We start from the raw sequence: 21514 nt of genomic DNA, 5'->3' as shown, positions 1-21514 counted from the left end.
CTAAAGCAGGGAAAGATGGACTGGTTAGGACGGTTGACTGTCAGAAGGGAGGGCAAGGTTATGATAGACCATTGTCGAAACTTGTTTTATTTCTGGAGGAAGAGCAGGACCTAGTGGACAATGCTAGTCAATAGGTGTTGAACCCTCTTGCGGTCAAGAGGTTTCAAAGGGGGCGGGTGTCGACGCTGGAAAGTTTGGGCATCTTCTCTGCGCGACTGTTAACAATATGTCCGCTGCGCGATGAAAAACAGCTGTTTTTGTGGTAAAGAAAAGTTTGGTAATTGAATTTCGGGCCACTCGATATAAGACATAAGCGTATACTCTTGTCCCATAAAAAAAAAAAAAAAATAAAAAAAATTTATTTACGAGTGAACAAGTTCCCTTTTGTGGGCACTAAGGGTGATTTGACGCCTTTCCCTACTTCCTCTCTCCCTTCATGACGAGCAAGAAAAAGGAACCATCGGCTCGGTTTCCCGCCGCCTGATCAAGTGCGTGGGAGGGAAGCTCGGTTTTGTGTTTTAGACCTAGAAGCAGACCGATGTGCATGGCCTTGAGGAAATTAAGCGATTTAGGGGGTAAGCATTGCAGTGTACTGAGATTCTATAAACTAAGAGCTGAGAGAGGGTTGTTGCTGATGAATAACAGTTCATAGCTAAATAGAGAAGTGAATATGATGGAAATATAGGCTCGTTTAACAAGTGTCGTTAGGGGTCATGTGCACAAATTACGATGCCGTTCCCCTTCAGGAATGTAGGCAGTGGACCACGAGGGGATTAAGACGGACGGTCCTTACGGTGGGAAAGCAAACGATTTGGTAAGTAAAAGAGTATTATTTTGTTAAGAGATCGCTCATGACATTTTTGGTTCCTCGAAGTGCATGGTAATGCCTAGGTATATTTCTTAAAGATTCTATGTGCAATTATTGTTATTTTAACCATTGTGATCACTGAGAAATTGATTCTAATGTGAGTTAAGGGATTTACCTGTCCTAGTGTTAAGGAGTTATCATTTAACTAAAATGGCAAAATTGTCACCACTGTAAATATTTATGTTTGTTCATTTTTTCAGTGACCGATTGTAATAAAGGAAACTATAAGACAGTCGCGAATCACTCAAACCCACGTTGGGCCGCCCACACTCTTGGTATAAATACCACCTTTTCTGTAAACTCTTCTCATTCATCTACCTGAACAGGGAGACAGTAGTCTCTGAAATATAGTATTTTTCTCTCTATATTTTGGTGTTTTTATGGGCTCCTTTTATTAGATATATATACATATATATATATATATATATATATATATATATATTATATATATATATATATATATATATATATATATATATATATATATATATATATAATATATATATATATATGATATGATATATATATATATATATATATATATTATATATATATAATATATATATATATATATATATATATATATAAATTATATATATATAAATGACATTACGAGGGTATTCCAAAATTCCAGGCACTGTTGCACATTATGTCTTGACTAATATCTGACCCGCAAATTCAATGTCATCACTCAAAACAGCTTGTTCTTCTCTAAATATTTCTTCAGTTTTTTTTTTACCAAACACATTGAGAAAAAGTGTACAGTATATTTTCATCAAATGTGTGTAGCCTCTATAGTCATCTCAATCAGCAGGTCACTTTTTTTTTACTTTTTAAATCCCAATCACCAGGTCTTGTTTTCTTACTCCATATTCAGCAAAACAGTCAATTCAGCATCACGAATGTCCTTTCGGTTTCAACTACAATCATTTCTGCAGTGGTTGCTTCACAGCCTGGTGCTTTGCCTCTTCCAAGTTTCTTTAAAACTTGTTCCACTTCAAAAACCATTAAATCCCTTATCAATACACCATAACGTGTTGCAAAGAGGACGATTGCTGAAGGACGCCAAACGCCATCAAATCAGTATTTCTGCATTTTATTTTTCAATTTCGTCCTTGTAACTATCACCACAATATTTCATCCCCTCTTTTGTGATTCCTGTTTTCGCCCTTCTCTCATCATGCACTGCCACTTCCAACAAATTGATATTCTCTCTCTCTCTCTCTCTCTCTCTCTCTCTCTCTCTCTCTCTCTCGTTCTGACACATAACACAAACCCGTATGCACATAAACTTACACCATACACACAAACACGCCATGTATGTGCTCATACACACACACACACACACAGCATATTTTGCTTTTCGAAATTTACCGACAAGGTCTGAAAAAAGTATAAAATAAGTAACATAAGGCCTTATTTTAACATATAAGAGCTTATACTTTCAAATTATCATCAATTACTTTTTTCGTCTTAATTCAAGATTAACTATCGTTTCCTCTCAATCAAGTCCTTTCATATGTACATCTTCCTTTTCTACCGTCAAGATATATGTGCTAAATCACCTTCATCAATGATGTTTTCTCCAATTAATTCAAAAAATAACTTTCCTCTCCTCTCAATCGTGTTCCTTTACACTTTATGCACTCGATTCTTTGCGGAGTTTATGACGTGAGTCGCCTACACGCTCATAAATTCCACTTCCTTTTCCTGACTGCCCGAAAGTGTCTAAAACGACCGCCTCCATTATGGTGGATGTGCCTCTGCCAGAACTCACTCGATTCGGGCTCCCCGGCAATTCGCGCATCGTCCATAAATTCGAAATATTTTACGTAGAACGACATGAGGTTATGATCTCTATTACAAGAAAGGATGTGATGCTGCAACCTTTATGACATACAGCTGTAAACTTTATAAGGGTTAAAAGAACATCATTTTGGGACTTTTATCAAATGCAGGGAGGATATGATATTTTTTCTCTATCTCAGTTTATAATATGGATGTGATACTTACTACAAACGCAAAGTCTAATTATGTTGTTATCTATATCAAAAGTGGAAGGGCTGACAAGCTGTAACTTTGATTATTTGCAGAAACACAGGGTTGCCAAGTCCTTTACCGAAGGCAGGATGTATAAGACGGTGTGATTTTAATTAGAAATAATATGATGTTGCGACTTTTGTTTAAAGGATATGATTTCGAAGGCGAGGGTGTGAACTTTAATTAAAAACAGAACTCTGATACTGTGACATTTTTTATAGGCATGTAGGTTTATGATATAACTTCTACCACAGTCAGATGTAGTATGGCTTTCTGATCATCATCCTAAGGGGAGAGAATGATATATTGTAAACTTCTATCAAGCGCAGTAAGGATCTGCATTATGCAAATACATATATTGTGTGGCCTCCACCATCATGAGAAAAGATATGATGTGAAGGCTATGACGTTATAACCTTTATTTAGAGCAGTAGGTATAAATGATCCTTGGCGAAAGCCCACGGTATATTATTGAAGTAGAGCAAGCTGTGAACTTTATTACAAGCTTAAATATTATGATGCTGGAACATTTACTCAAATCAGAAGGTAGAATGTAGTTAACACATTCATCATCTACTGAAATGATTTGATGGTGTGACCTTTATACCGGATCTTTATCACAATCAGGAATGATGTACTTATACCACAAACAGGAAGGACGTGACACTGTAACCGTTATCATAACAAGAAAAGATAGGCAGTTGGATTTACCACAAGGCGAAAGGATACGAACGTTTTGACCTTTATCAAAAGCTGCAACAACCATAAAGCGAAATGAATTTCAGGAGCTATGGGCGGCTTTCAATTAACTTCTTCACCGAAAATCATTGAAAAGAATACCACGCTGAGCAAAAGAAAATTTCTCTTAGATATCCTATCTTTTTATTCGAAGGACTCACTCTCTGCTATCAAGTATTCCGGGAACTCTCCAACAGTTGTATCAAAATACACCACCCATGCATTTCTTATGTCAAATCCTTTACCTATAAATCGAAAATAATTGAATTAATCAAACATATGACTGCAAAATCCCACAAAATATATGCCTTTTTATAAATAATTGTTGAGCAGATCATTTCAATAACAATAAAAAAAGACTATTTTCTATGGAAAAACCTTTCAAAGTCCTAACAGACAACATGAGATGTAATAAACCTAGCTTCAATGAAAATATAGAAGAGGGATCTTTGTTGGCGACCATTCCTTGAAAAAAAATCGTGCTTGTGGAGTGCTGTAAACAAAGTATTATTGCCATTTTGATTCTGGTCTTGTCAATTTTGAGATGTCTGATGGAGAGGCTGAAGGGGGAAAGTTAAACAAGAGGTAGGGGAGGAAGAGCTTAGGTTCATAAAAGGGCTGAGTGCAATAAATGTTCTCTTTGTACAAGAGAACAAAATAATGCTAAGATCTCTAGATACGTTTCGGATTACAGAAGGGGTTTTAAGGGAAACAGTGAGGGTTAATAAAGGTGCTAAAAAGAAGAAGGGTAGATGTTTGACTGATAGGAAACTTGTTTTGGAATCATCAGGTGACACTTAAGTTTGAAGTAGAGCAGAGTAGATGAGGAGAGGGAGAAATGTAGGACAGTTTGTCTCTTTATCGTTTTTTATTAACTGAAGAGTAAAATTACAATAGGGACAGCAGATGGGAGGTACGATTGTAGATGTCCAGAATTTCAACAGTATTATGTATGCAAATTACTCAGTACTGGTTGCAACTTCGGTATTGAAGGGTTCAGAGGAAAGCAGGGCATTGAGGAGAAAGAAAGACGTACCAATCCGTCAAAGACACTTTGTATAGTAATGCCAAAGGGACAGAACAAATTAGATGCAACATTCCTTCCTTCTCCCCAGTTACGTTTAAGATGAAGGACAGAAGATTCATTCAGATGCGCAAATGCCCAAGAGACGGGTAACATAATACCATTTTCTAGCCCACGCTTGAAGATTTCAAGATAAGAACATGGACGGTGAATCGTTTTGTCTTGGGCAGACAGTGTTTGCTTCATTTATTCTTTTTCTATTTTACTTGTTTATTAAATCAACCATTTAGGATTTCATGACCTGAAATTCAACCAAATGTCTGAAATGTATCGAGTTCTATTTTTACCTTTAATGATTGGGTCCGTAGCATAAATATTCAAAGGCCCGTATCTGTTTCTAATTCCCCTTAATTCAAGATGACACGAAAATGTGTCTCATATTTATAAAGAATAGTGAATATCCTTTCATCGGGTATTACATATAGAGCACACTATTAAATGGAATCATAATGATTATTAATTTCATAAGTATATCTTCAATAATTCAAATATATCTTTAAGCCTCGATGAGGATACTAGTTTTCTTCCGGGATCGCATACGCTCTGTTCTGCTAGTACTGGAATCCGGGTATAATACGAGTATTTTATCCGGAAACTTAAAAATGACGTTATACGCTGAGCAGAACTTTCCCGTTTCAACGGAAATGAAAATAAATACTTAAAATTTCTTTTCTCTTACCAGGGGTTGGACACGAGAAGAGAAGTGGAAGCGTTCACTCTTACGACCACTTTATAACTTTTAAAAAGCTGAATTGTGGATGAAGCCCCTGCGCAGAAAACTTCCACAACACCAGAAGTTTCCTACACCTACTGATCATCAGTGCGACGAAGCCCCTAGGCAAATTGCGATACTTCCACCTCTATCAAGCAAGCACTTTCTCGTTCCTGGGGCGAAGGACAACACTTTCCCTACAACTGTTTCACATCTTCTATTCGGGGATTTCTAAGTCTTTTTCCTGTTCTCCCTCTGAGTGCCACAAATTGCACACTTTCTTTGCCAATCATACGTGTAATTCCTCAAGATCCAACCATCTAAAATTCTCAACTTTTAAGGTTTAAGCCACATCTGCTACGCAGACATTTATCTCTACAGTTTCATTCCTTTTTCCTTCATTTGCACTTAATACCTACACTTCTTCACTTCCATGAAGCTGAACTGACTCAACAATCACCTCATATAGACACCAATTCCTTGCCAATATTTTGCAGACTTCCTGCTACTCTCCTTGCGTTACCTATTTTATGTATCAATTCTTTTTTTCATCCTACCTATTTACTCCCAGATCCTTTATACGAATCTGCTATTTTTATTCTTCTACCATCCATACTAACCTCTATCGCTCCTTTTCCCTGGTTATCAACTATCCTCATCACATCATTGTTGCTCACATTTATTTTCAACTTTCTCTTCTTTCAACTTCTTCCACGTAAGTCTACGTATTTCTAATCAGCAATCTGCAATCAATACTTTGTCATCTGCTGCAAACATCACTATTCCACACACTATTAACGAGCTCTTTCCTGCTAGCTAAAAAAATTTGCACCTACATATTCTGGCCTTTCTCCCATGGCAACATTTGATAACCTTGTCTCTTTGTGGTGAAAACGTAAGCCAATTAAGACTAATACATTTGGACTCGCTTTGCAGTTAATCTGTAATCATACCGGGGATTTATATTATTATCTATATTAGTAAAGTGATTCAAAATATATTTTGGTATACGGACCATCTGCCTCTTTGCGCACATGACGTAGCCTGTGAGTGACAGTGAGCAACGCTTTCAAAGATTGCAAGAAGGAAAGAGAAATCAGCGTTTTGTCGCTGTGGTCGTTGACTTGCCTCCATTATGATATGTTGCTTCAGGGAAAAACAATTGCTGGTCACTTACATAAAAGGTAAAGATTCTGTCAAGCATGAAAATCATTTCCAGGCAATTTCTCTTGAAGTTTAATGTCATCTTTCCTCAGGGAGATTTACGTGCTCTTGATCCTGGATTACACAGAAGCTTGGCCATTTCAGTGACGCAACACTTTCCTCTTTCAACAATACAAAGCATATTGCCATTTAGACAGAGAAATGTCAATGTACCATCTCAAGGTCACTCTTGCGAGAAGCGTTGATAAAAATCTGCAACGCTACTTGAGGTCTTCTGACATCTAACGCAGCGGTCACACATGTCATGGCTACACCAGCATCAGATACAAATTGATGACCAGCCACCCGGAAATGACAGAACCGTTCAAGAGGCGTGCAGAGATGCACTATTACTTAAACACAAAGTACTGCTGAGTAAGCAGCGGTCATATCGAGATACAGTTGTGGAAAGGGACACTCGGGATCGTAACTAAAAGCTGAAAGAAAAGAATCGTTTCGGATGCAAAAAGATGACCCAACCTTCCCTGGAGGCCGTAGAAGAACAAATAGTAAAATGGGAAAAATAAGCAACATTCCACAAAGAAGGAAGAAGCCACAAGAAAGAAATCTGTGTAAAGAATGGAGCGGCCTGTGATCTGTTTTATATTATATAAAATTTATTATCTCGTAATTGCAGAAATCTTCTGACGTCAAACTCTGTCTTTCAAATTCAAACTTGGGGGAGAAGGGGGGGGGGGGTTAAAATTGAAATTATTTGTTTTAACTTTGTGTCTTAAACGATTAGGGGGAAAGGACCCAAGGATCCTAGAGTATTTTGAAATGTTAGGCCTCAATACCCGTCTAAGGAGTATATATATAATAATATATATATATATATATATATATATATATATATATATATATATATATATATATATATTTATGTCTATCACATTACCGTGATTCATATACATATATCGAACTACAAATGTCCTTTAATATCTAATTCGCTCTACCTCGGAATTAATATATTTTCATATATGCTTAACCGAGGGGAATTTATTAAGCGATAATAGAATTGGCGATTGACAGGCGCGAACCAGCGACCTCTCAATTCTAGGACTGGCAGTGAAGCCTTAAACCACCCCGGTGTCGGGGTGGTTTAAGGTAAATTCACTGCCAGTCCTAGAATTGAGAGGTCGCTGGTTCGCGCCTGTCGATCGCCAATTCTATTATCGCTTAATAAATTCCACCTTGGTTAAGCATATATGGAAATATATTAATTCCGAGGTAGAGCGAATTAGATATTAAAGGACATTTGTAGTTCGATATGATATATATATATATATATATATATAATATAATATATATTATATATATATATATATTTAATAAAAGGAGCCCATAAAAACACCATATAGAGAGAAAAGTACTATATTTCAGAGAATACTGTCTCTCTCTTCAGGTATATGAATGAGAAAAGTTTACAGAAAAGGTAGTATTTATACCAAGAGATCCGTCATAAGTAAGCCAATTTAGGTCACCTCCGCTGATAATCTTCCTTTAATCTTCTTAGCTGTTGGTTCAATGAGAACCTCGTCGATCACATCTGAAATCCACGCTCCTTTTGAGATGTTCATTACCTGCTCTCTTTTATTAAGGCCGGTTTCCATCATTTGACTCTTGTAATGGCACTTGCTGCTATAAATTACACGTGACAAATTCCAGTTTATTCTATGGTATGTTCATTTATATAGTTGAAAATAGCCGAGTTCTGTTTTCCATACCTAACTGACCGTTTGTGTTGTATTAATCTCTGGGGAAGTGATTTACCTGAAAATCCGATGTAAGATTGGCCACAGTCCTGGCATGGGATCTCGTAAACCCCAGTGTCCTTGGGAGATGTCTTTTGTTGGACGTTAATCAGGGATTTGGCTAAAGTGTTTGTGTAGGTAAATGCAAAAGGGTTAGATTTTCCGAGGGGGGGGGTGGGTTTACTCTCTTAATCGTTCTCCAAAGAGAGGAATTTTTATTTTATTGTTGGGTGTATCTCTGGTCTTGTCTTTAGGGGGTCGGTTAGAAAATTACGTTTGCTTTGTGAATTGCTTTCTCAATTATAGGGTCAGGATACTTTAAAGATGAAAGTTGCTTGCGAATTAGTTCAAATTCTCAAATTCTTTTTTCCAGGAATTCTGGGGAACAAATTCGTAAGGCTCTTAGAACAGGTTGCTAGCTACACCTATCTTGATAGTAATGTCGTGATAGCTAAAGTAGTGAATTAATGAAAAGTGAGAACGTTGGTTTTTGCTGTATATGGTAAATTTGTATTCTGTCGTGTCTCTGATTATTAAAAAAAACATCAAGAAAAGGAATTTTGTTGTCTGTTTCCCATTCAACTTTAAGTTTGATGTCTGGGCACTAATGCGATTAATTTTGAGAGGAATTCATTAAAATTGCCCCACCTATTATCCCAAAATGTTAGGATATCATCCACATATCTCATCCACAGCATGTTTTTGGGTTTTATTGCATGCTGTGGATGAGATATGTGGATGATATCCTAACATTTTGGGTATATAGGTGGGCAATTTTAATGAATTCCTCTCAAAATTAAACGCATTAGTGCCCAGCATCAAATTTAAAGTTGAATGGGGAACAGACAACAAAATTCCTTTTCTTGATGTTTTAATAATCAGAGACACGACGGAATACAAATTTACCATATACAGAAAAACAGACCACCTATTCTATACTAGAAATCATGTCCACAAGCAAACTTAATGCTAAGAAGATGTCTAAGATTTTAATCCTCCATTACACCCACAACATCATTGGTGTGCGTTATGACAATTATAATTTATTTCTGATAAAGGATGTCTGTACACACATATGAACTAGCGGTACCTAGTTTTTTTTTTTTATCGTTATTGTTTTTTTTATCGTTAATTGTTGAGTATTTATTTTATGTTCTGAAAATGACTTTATGATCCCCAGACGAAGCAAAAAAAAAAAAAAAAAAAATAGTTGGTATATCTAACAAACAACAATTTATTTTTTAATATAAAGTGGATATATATCGAATATAAATTTGAGATATCTGTAGAAGGCAATAACAAAAAATAAAAATATCGACACGACAATCTTACGAATAACAAAGAACATTCCGTTAAAGATAATTTTTTTTTTATAAATGCAAACTTTAAACAATATTAGCCGAGTAGTATGAAAAAAAAAAAATATCGTACACGATCATCTTAATAACGAACCATACTCTGTAGAAGATTATTTCCTTTTCGAATGTATAACCAGTACCTAGCTATTGTTGGTTTCTTAAGTCATAAAAATGGCTCTACAATAAGCAGCTTTGGGGTGATTTTTCCTCTTTTGTGTAAAACTCAGACGATGCGTATCTCCATAATCCCAAGGACAACAAACAAAATAACAAGAATATTGGGAAAGAAAAAGTCAGAGGGAACGGGGGGATTAACTACTAAACAGAATGGAAATAATGGATTTCCGAAAGAGAGATTATACACTAAAGAAAAGAAATCGAAGTATTGTACATGGAAACCATCAAAAGCTTAATCTCCCATTACATGGAAGAATGTCCCCCTTAGTCTGATGTAGTTGGGAGTATATCGGGGAAATATCTGTGATAATAATAAATGACCTTAGTTTGCCAACCTTGGGTTCAGTCATCAAAGAGTACATGCTAAAATCATACGCAACGACAGTAGACGTTTCCACTTACTACCGGTGTGAATTCAGAGAGAGAGAGAGAAGAGAGAGAGAGAGAGGAGAGAGACGAGAGAGAGAGAGAGAGGAGAGAAGAGGAAGATAACAAAGTTCAATGACTGCTGACTCCAAGATGAATCTGCTGCTGTGTAAATCTTACATGAGTTAGCTCTCTCATTTACCTAAGCAAAGATGTTCAGCACTAACGCAGTCATTACGCATCACATGCTGTTGTCGTTCTTTTTGTCTTCTTTTTTTTTCTTTTTTTTTTTTAACTAGCAGACAAAACCTCCTAGACCTTTTCCTTCTCTCTCATAACAATTACCTACTTTTAATTCTTTTATCTTCAAACCTTACCACCTCACCAAGTTACCTGAAGGTCACTAGGCAGCTTTCAAAAATTGAAAGGAAAACTATGTTCTTGTGTTTTTGATTAAGCTGACCTTGTGTCAGCACGGGCTCTTGTTCACCGCGCAGCCCGTAATGTTCTCCTTGAATTCCGAATAACCACCTTTATGACCCGTATTTACAGCACTCCCAAAGCACTTAAAAAAGCAACGGCAGTAATGAACTGTGACCGGAGGGATTATCAACAGATTACTGTTAATATCACAGCATTAAATTCCAATTCATTTTCCTGTTCAAAGATTAAAAAGCAAACATGAAAGTAAATGTCTAATTATTAATTAGGGATTCCGGGCTGTATAATGCACGTCAACTTTGTTATAAGTGGCAGCCATTCCTGGTAAAATAAGCCAGCCATGTCACTTGTTATGGAGGAAACCACCGACTGAATTGGTATCATGAAAAGGATTTTTTCCTCCCACATATTTTTATTGAATTACATTCATATTAAAATGTTTCTTTAAAAAAACGCATTTGCTCACATAAAGCCCTTTGACCACTAGAGAAAACACGATATTATATTTATAAACACTTGACAGAATTCTATCACTTCTTGTCTACCTAGGTAAAAATACAATTTTATATTTAGTAAAAATACTATTCATTTTATACTATTTAATATCATACAACCAAGCCTTTGAAGACAACAGGCTACCAAACACATAGAAAACGTTTTTCTGATTATATATATTGTGGAATTCTTCAGGTTAAACCGGTAGACTAATTTTATCGATTAATGATTTTTGTATTTTAGGGGCGGTGATTTTATCGATTAATTTTTGGGGATTTTGTATTAAGCGTGGAAAACTCTAACCCTAAAATACCCCACACTTCTATTTGCTTCTGTAGAAGACTTTTCGTATTAATAGTCAGGTAAACGAAAATAAAATAACTTGACAATATTACTGTTCAACCTCTTAACCAATAGAACGATTATTTTTGTTTAACAAAGAAGTTATTAGCTTTCTTCTTCAAAACAGGTCCCGCATGAAGCTGCAAAAAGCTAAGCTTGGCATCTATATGAACGATGAGTAGTTGAGGTAATAAAATGGAAAGAGAGATGATGCCCATTACGGATATATGGAGCAGTAATCCCACTTATCAGGGTAATGGGCTACTCCACAATGAGTTAAATTATGCTGTGGGTGTGGACTCTGAAATGAATGGGGCAATTATGTGGTAGGTGACACGTTTCATTCATTAATAAATATGGGGTTCAAATTTAATGAGTAGTTAATCACATGGTAACATGTATTTGATATTTGGAGAGCGTTCCGAGTTTCCTTATCTTAAATACGTTTGTATATACGAGTGCATATATATATATATATATATATATATATATATATGTATATATATATATATATATATATATATATATATATATATATATATATATATATATATTTTTATATATAAACACACACACACACACATATATATATATATATATATAATATGTATGATATATATATATATATATATATATATCTATATTATATATATATATATAGTATATATATATTTTTTATAGCATGATGCAGATGGCCCGACAACAAATAAGAACTCATCCTCCACATATATACCCCAAAACACTGTAGAAAATTTGTTGGGCATTCTATCAAGCGGAATAGATGCACTGTCTGGGAATATGGCTCGAGTACAAAAGTAACCAATTCCTGAAATAATAAGCTTCAACAAGAAATGTAACTTCAACACACGATATACTAGACTATGGAATGTGAAATCGTTTTTCACACATCATTCAAACAGGTGCAAATTTACACAGTAATACCAAACGTTTCTTATTCTTCCTTTAATTCTGCCCGTGTGTAGTACAAAATCAAAAGCCCTCCTATATCATTAAAATTATGAAATAAATGAAGGAGATCTATTCATACAATATCTCGAAAAATCTTTCTAGTTAATGCCTGCAAGCAATATGAATAAATATTTACGGTTCTTTATCAACACTGCAAAAAGGCCACCAATGTTACTAAACGATTGGTTACTCCATAATCCTCTCATCATTAGTGTGTGCGTGTGTGTGTACGTGTGTGTGTTGAGCGCACGTTCGATCTGTCGACCCTCAATGGTAAATCTTACCAATATTGGAAGAAAACAAGAACGTGACGAGAGAGAGAGAGAGAGAGAGAGAGAGAGAGAGAGAGAGAGTAATCTTTGGAACTCAAGGAGCCTGCCTTTGCCCGCATGAAAAATCTATCTGCATCAAAATTCCGCGTTATCGGTTCCTCACACCTCCCTTTGATTTGAAGGGAAGGATTACCCCCACCCACCCACCCCCCAAACTCAATTTATATTCTGCAATGGATTCAGCCTTTAGCATAAAATCTAAAATTGTGGACCTTTTTTATTTTTATGTCGGAATATTCAATGCCTATGCATGACAATTATTATTCCCGTTCTTATATTTCCTGCCTTAAAGCAATTCTAATGTCAATAAGTGTGTTTTTTCTGATAATAATAAAAAAAAAAACAAAAAGAAAGTTACAGTAAGTCAAAGGGGAAAATATTTTTGGTTTTCGTCTGGTACAGAGAGAGAGAGAGAGAGAAGAGAGAGAGAGAGAGAGAGACGAAGTCAAAGAATGCAGTACTGCATTCTCTCTCTCTCTCTCCTCGCTCTCCCTCTCTCTCTCTCTCGGTACTTCCGTCCTCGATCTCTCTCTCTCTCATCTCTCTCCTCTCTTCGCCAAATCCTTTTATGGCTTCTGGTTGGTTCAGAATAATGAAATTTTTGCCAGGCGAAAACCAAGCCATCTCTTTTTTTTCGGATTTGATGAGGCGCCGGATCATAAAACGTAGAATAATCGGGATCATCCTTGGAATAAAATCGCTCGGGGTCATTAAAGGTTCGGATGTTGTAATGAAACTGAGATTTTTTAAAAATGTTCATACGGATTTGAAACCAGTTATTCCACACGATTTGGATTTTTGACATGCACTGGTAATGACTGCGGATGTAGTATTGACAAGCTGCTGGAGTATTAGGACTGGCATCACTGAAAAGATAAATTTGCCGAAATTGCACACCGCTTGCGTCAATCAGAAAAATGAATAGTAGGATTTGGGTTTAATATCATATAAAGCGACATTCAACATTATTCCCAACAATACTTTATTTCGGAAGAGGCCTTCTCTGTTATAATGACTGAGGTTTTATTGAACTGAATACAGAATTGACGCCAAAGGCCAAGCACTGGGACCTATGAGGTCATTCAGCGCTGAAACGGAAATTTACACGAAAGGTTTAAAAGGCGTAAAACAAGAGGAAAACCTAAAAGCAGTTGCACTATGAATCAACTGTCAAGAGAAAGTGGAAGTAAGATTGAAGAAAGCGAATATGAAAAGAGGTACAGTAAAAGGAAGGAACGAAAGGGGTTGCAGCTAGGGACTGAAGGGACGCAGCAAAGAAGCTTAATTAAAAAGTAAATGCATATAGCGCACTTCATGAGGTGTACTGACGGCACTACCCGCTACGGGTGATTGAGGTTTTATTCCTAGGTTACGCCTGCTGATTCAGCAGTAATCCAGATGGCTGGGAGCCCAGACGGCTAATAAAAGAAGAAAACTTCTTTATGACTGCAAAGCTTAGGGATTTAAGCGTGAAAACTCTAAACCCTAAAATACCCCACACTTCTATTTGCTTCTGTAGGAAGACTTTCGTATTATATGTCAGTAAACGAAAATAAAATAACTTGACAATATTACTGTTCAACCTCTCAACCAATAGAACGATTATTTTTGTTATCAAAGAAGTTATTAGCTTTCGCCTTCAAAACAGGTCCCGCATGAAGCTGCAAAAAGCTAAGCTTGGCATCTATATGAGCGATGAGTTGTTGAGATAATAAATGGAAAGAGATGATGCCCATTACGGATATATGGAGCAGTAATCCCACTTATCAGGGTAATGGGCTCCTCCACAATGAGTAAATTATGCTGTGGGGTGGTTGGACTCTGAAATAAATGGAGCAATTATGTGGTAGGTGACAACGTTTCATTCATTAATAAATAGTGGTTCAAATTTAATGAGGCAGTTAATCACATGGTAACATGTATTTGATATATTGGAGAACGTTCCGAGTTGCTTATTTTAAATACGCTTGTATATACGAGTGCACACACACCCATATATATATATATATATATATATATATATATATATATATATATATATATATATATATATATATATAAACCACACATATATGTTATATATATATATAGACACACACATAAATATATATATATATATATCATATATATATATATACATATATATATATATATATATATATATATATATATATATATATATATATATATTATAGCATGATGCAGATGGCCACAACAAATAACTCATCCTCCACATATATACCCCAAAACACTGTAGAAAATTATTGGGCATTCTATCAAGCGGAATAGAGGCACTGTCTGGGAATATGGCTTAGAGTACAAAGTAACCAATTCCTGAAGTTTTATGAGAGTACAAAAATAAGCTTCAACAAGAAATGTAACTTCAACACACGCTATATTAGACTATGGAATGTTGAAATCGTTTTTCACACATCATTCAAACAGGTGCAAGTTTCACAATAATACCAAACGTTTCTTATTCTTCCTTTAATTCTGCCCGTGTGTGCACAAAAGCAAAAGCACTCATATATCATTAAAAATCATGAAATAATGAGTAGATCTATTCATACAATATCCCTAAAAATCTTTCTAGTTAATGCCTGCAAGCAATATGAATATAATTTACTTTTTTGGTTTTTACTAACACTGCAAAAAGGCCACCATGTTACAAACGATTGGTGACTCCATAATCCTCTCATCATTATGTGTACGTGTGTGTGTATGTGTGTAGGAGGATCGCGCACGTTCGATCTGTCGACCATCAATGGTAAATCTTACCAGTATTGGAAGAAAACAAGAACGTGACGAGACCTTACCTTACCTTACAGACCTTACATCTTGTTCGGGTGTTGCCCCAGGTCCCTCAGTGTGAGGCACCTCTAATGTCTACAGAGAGTTGCTAGTACATCTTCCGGTATATTTTGCATCTTCCAATCTTGGATGGTCTGGGATGCAGTTTAGATATTTGTCGAGCTTATTCTTAAACACATCTACGCTCACTCCTGATATATTCCTCAGATGAGCTGGCAACGCATTGAATAGACGTTGCATTATCGATGCTGGTGCGTAGTGGATTAATGTCCGTGTGCTTTCCTTATTTTTCCTGGTATAGTTTTGGGCACTATTAATCTACCTCTGCTTGCTCTTTCTGATATTTTTAGTTCCATGATATTTTCTGCTATTCCTTCTATCTGTTTCCATGCCTGAATTATCATGTAGCTTTCTGTTGTGTAAAAATTCTTTTAACCATCTTCCTACTTTATCCACGATATTGTGTTTTCTAATTTTCTTCGCTAATATATTATGGTCTACTTTATCAAAAGCTTTTTGCAAAGTCTAAATAACCACATCTGTTTCATTTCCGCTTTTCATATTTTTGAATATGTTCTCAACGGTGGACTAACAGTTGGGTTTGTGTACTTTTTCCCGGGTACGAAACCATGTGGTCCTTTATTAAACAAATTATTTTTTATTAAATGTTTTCATAATATTTTTCTTTCTTCATTACCCTTTCATACACTTCATAATATGTGATGTTAGACTCCACAGGCCTATAATTACTTTGCCTCTAGTCTTGATCCACTTTGAAAGTAGGGGTAATATATGCTAATTTTGTGCTCATCATAATCTTGCCTGTATCTACACTTTGTCTTAATAATATTGCAAGTGGCTTTGCGATAGAATGAACTACTTTCTTTAACAAAATAGCATGAAATTCCATCAGGCCCTGCCAGCAGCTCCATTTTAATTTCATTAATGCCTGCACAATATCAGCTTCATTAATATCTATGTCAGCTAAATATTCACTATTTTCATCCCTTACTTCTATATCATTATCTTCATTATCTATTCTAGGGGTGAATTCTCTCTTATCGTTCTGCCAGTAAATGTTGGCAAATTTTCCTTTTTTTTCATTCGTTAATCTCCCTTCAATTCTCAGGGAGGGGCCTATTTCTATTCTTCTTTTATTCATCTTCTTCGCATATGAGATAATAGTTTGGGGTTTTGCTTGATATTTAATAGGGTTTTTTTCTTCCAAGTCCCGTTTTTCATTTTCTTTTGATTGTATAATCTTTTGTTCTGCATTTTCTATCTTACTTTTTTTAGTTCTATAACTTTCCATGCAATTTTTTTCTTTTGCAAGACCTTTTTTTCCACTTTCTGATTTTCTGGAACAAGATCCTTCTGTCTCTTGGTATGCAGAATGAAATGTTTACTTTTCTTCTTCGGTATATATTTTTCCACTATTTTCTCCAATATTTTATATAATATCTCCGTATTTACCCTTATGTCATCACTTACGAAAATGTTATCCCAATCTTTGTTTAATTCTTCATTAATTTCTGACCATTTTTATATATTTTACTGTAGAAGTTGTATTTTCCATATCCTTCCCACTTTTTCATTTCTTGCTTATCTCTATTTTCACTTGCTTTGGAATGAACTGTTAATTCATGACATATATGGTCTGAAATACCTCGCATTATAAACTATTATTTCTTTAACATAATTCATCTCGTCACAAATACTAGGTCTAAAGTATTTTCCTTTCTTGTTGGCAGGTGATTTATTTGTTGAATGTTGTATTCTAGTAGCATATCTAATAGCTTTTCAAATTGCCTCTTATCTTCTGCACTACTATTACTCTCTTTTTTATATGTATAAGTACAACCACAATCTCCTATTCGTTCTTTCCATTCTACGAACAGGAAAGTTTGAAGTCACCAGATAGGAGAATAGTCCAGTCCTTGTGATTTCTACATATATCATCCAATTTTTCAATTATTAAGTCAAACTCTTTAGTATTAGGAGGTCTATATATTACTATGTCATCAATTTTTCAGATTCAAATTCTACCGCTATTAGTTCACATTCTGAGTTACTATATTTCTCATATATTTTTCCTTGTTTTTTGTCTTTCCCATATATTGCGGTTCCCCCTTGATTCCTATTTTTTCTATCTGATCTATAAGTTTGGAACCCTTTTATTTGATCATCATTCCCAGTCTCTTGGGAATACCAGGTTTCACTTATATTCATTATATCTATTTTCTTTTTTCATTTTGGTTAGTTCTTCTAAGTACTCTATTTTTCTTTTTGAGTTACTCGTAACTAAACCCTGCGCATTATTCATCTATGATTGGTTTGCGTGTTTTTCTCCTTCATTTAATACTGGTAGTAATAAGGATTTTTCCCATGTCTCTTTCCTGTTCTGGATGTTGTTCTTTTTTTTTTTTTTTTTTTCATTTCCAGAAAATTCTGACATTAAAAAAATCCAACTTTTCCATAATATTTGATCTTCCTTCATCATAATTATTCATTTTGTGTCTGAATCTGCAATTTTCTCCGTTTCCCTGCAATATCCTCTTGCATAATAAATACAGTTATTATCTCTTGAGTACTACATCCGCAGTCATTACCAATGCATGTCAAAAACCGTGGAATAACTGGCTTCCAGGATCCGTATGAACATTTAAAAAAATCTTCAGTTTCCTTACAATATCCGTACCTTTAATGACCCCGAGCGATTTTATTTCCAAGGATGATCCCGATTATTCTACGTTTTATGATCCGGCGCCTCCATCAAATCCGAAAAAAAAAAAAGAGATGGCTGCGTTCGCTTGGCAAAAATTTCATTATTCTGAACCAACTAGAAGCCATAAAAGATTTGCTAGAGAGAGAGAGAGAGAGATAGAGAGAGAGAGAGAGAGAGAGAGAGAGAGTAATCTTTGGAACTCAAGGAGCCTGCCTTTGCCCGCCATGAAAAATCTATCTGCATCAAAAATTCCGCGTTATCGGTTCCTCACACCTTGCCTTGAAGAAGAAGAGGATTACCCCCACCCACCCACCCCCAAAAATCAATTTATCTTCTGCAATGGATTCAGCCTTCAACATAAAATTTAAATTGTGGACCTTTTTTATTTTTAGTCGGGATATTCAATGCCTGCATGACAATTATATTCCAGTTCTTATATTTCCTGCCTTAAAGCAATTCTAATGTCAATAGTGTATTTCTGATAATAATAAAAAAAATTACAGTAAGTCAAAGGGGTAAAAAGGGTTTTGGTTTTCGTCTGGTACAGAGAGAGAGAGAGAGAGAGAGAGAGAGAGAGAGAGAGAGAGAGAGAAGCGAGAGAGAGAGAGAGAGCGAGAGAGAGACGAAGTCAAAGAATGCAGTACTGCATTCTCTCTCTCTCTCTCTCTCTCTCTCTCTCTCTCTCTCTCTCTCTCTCTCTCTCTCTCGCAAATCTTTTATGGCTTCTGGTTGGTTCAGAATAATGAAATTTTTGCCAAGCGAAACGCAGCCATCTCTTTTTTTTTTCGGATTTGATGGAGGCGCCGGATCATAAAACGTAGAATAATCGGGATCATCCTTGGAAATAAAATCGCTCGGGGTCATTAAAGGTACGGATATTGTAAGGAAACTGAGATTTTTTTTAAATGTTCATACGGATCTGAAGCCAGTTATTCCACGGTTTTTGACATGCACTGGTAATGACTGCGGATGTAGTATTGACAAGCTGCTGGAGTATTAGGACTGGCATGACTGAAAAGATCAATTTGCCGAAATTGCACACCGCTTGCGTCAATCAGAAAAATGAATAGTAGGATTTCAATATCATATAAAGCGACATTCAACATTATTCCCAATACTTTTTTTCGGGAAGAGGCCTTCTCTGTTATAATGACTGAGGTTTTATTGAACTGAATACAGAATTGACGCCAAAGGCCAAGCACTGGGACCTATGAGGTCATTCAGCGCTGAAACAGAAATTTACAGCAAATAGCTTGAAAGGCGTAACAAGAGGAAAACCTAAAAGCAGTTGCACGATGAATCAACTGTTAAGAGAGAGTGGAAAGTAAGGTTGAAGAAAGCGAATATGAAAAGAGGTACGGTAAAAGGAACGAAAGGGGTTGCAGCTAGGGACTGAAGGTACGCTGCAAAGAAGCTTAATTAAGTAATGTATATAGCGCACTTCATGAGGTGTACTGACGGCACTACCCGCTACGGGATTGAGGTTTTCTTCCTAGGTTACGCCTGCTAATTCAGCAGTAATCCAGATGGCTGGGAGCCCAGACGGCTAATAAAAGAAGAAGACGTTCTTTATGACTGCAAAGCTCGCCGGAGCAAAACTGAGGACATGTCAACAGGTACGTAAAACCTTTGGGAAGTCCTGAGATCCCCGTCTTAGGGATTATAGGAGACGTTTCCTCTCCGAGTGCCGGAAACGGAGGAGCTATTCTCTCTATCCGGGATATCTGGGGAGGGAAGTTGCCTTTGGCCCTACTAAGAAGGGGCTTTGGGAATCCCTAGAAAAAGAAGGTCGTCTTTGTGAAAGTACATATCTCTCTTACCAGATTTTGGTTGTTCATACTATACATGATGTTATTATGATAATAATGGGGACATTTATTTTTGGAATTCTGCATCAAGTGTTACATAGCACCTTTAATCGGTCATATCCAATAGGAGTCAAAACATTGTTCTTGATTAAAATAAATAAAATATGGAATATAGTTTTTAGAGGAGCACCTAAAATCATTCCCACATTATTGGAAACTGGCTTTATAAGCTAGAAACACGAAGCAGACCCTTTTGAACACAACTAAACAATATCATTCGTTAGTCTTAATTAATTAACTGTTCTTAAGGTTCAACATGAGAGAGAGAGAGAGAGAGAGAGAGATAGAGAGAGAGAGAGAGAGAGAGAGAGAGAGAGAATAGCAGCAACAACAACTGATTTCATTTAAATGTTGTGGACACAGGCTTTATTAATATGGTAAGGTTCGGATTGTTTTGTTTGCTCGAACATTGATTAAGGTTCCGTGCATCCTCTGCTTCGATAATTCATTATGGCCAGTCATTAGGCGGCTTATGCAGAGCTCGCAATGGCTATGATTCACTGCTTTCAAGGGATAGTACATTAATTTTCTTCAAAGGCACCGTCAGCAAATATCGAAAAAGAGAAGGGAAATATGATTAAAACACTTTCCCGGAAAGAATTCTCATTTGCGTGGGAGCTGTCTTATATCCTTCCCTGGGTTTTACTCGTAGATAGTATATTCAACAGATAAAAACCCATACAAAACGGATAATGACTTATTTCCTGGTTTTATTTCTTTTCCCTGTGAATAAAAAGGACAACCAATAAATAAAAAAGCCACAATGTATAGGAGAACTTGAAAAAGCCTCAATACCCTGAAAACAAGAGGCTGAAAAAACACACTTCGGAAACATTGTTATGAGAAATGATACCCACCAACACACAATTACACATCACGATTTACTCATGACACTTCTAAATCCTTTCTAAATAAGGTACGAGAAATTAATCATCAATTCACAACACCACTCTGCACAAACAGAAATGAATAACGCATATATTTCTATCCACTGGACTTACTGTTCAAGATTAATGAAGATTATCAATATAATTAATTATCTAAAATAAATGTACATAACTTGCAGTGCATCATGCAATATTTACGGTACTTCTTCCTCTCCAACTCAATATAATTAATTATCTGAAATACGTATAAAGAACTTGCAGTAAGTCGAAATAAAATCGCCTGACAACCTGTGAATAGCTGTATATCAATCATCTAAACTGCAGCTTAAGATGTCACTAGTTGT

This window comes from Macrobrachium nipponense, chromosome 32, assembly GCF_015104395.2.
Source record: "Macrobrachium nipponense isolate FS-2020 chromosome 32, ASM1510439v2, whole genome shotgun sequence".
NCBI classification, from domain to species: Eukaryota; Metazoa; Arthropoda; class Malacostraca; order Decapoda; family Palaemonidae; genus Macrobrachium; species Macrobrachium nipponense.
This window is presented reverse-complemented; position numbering follows the sequence as displayed.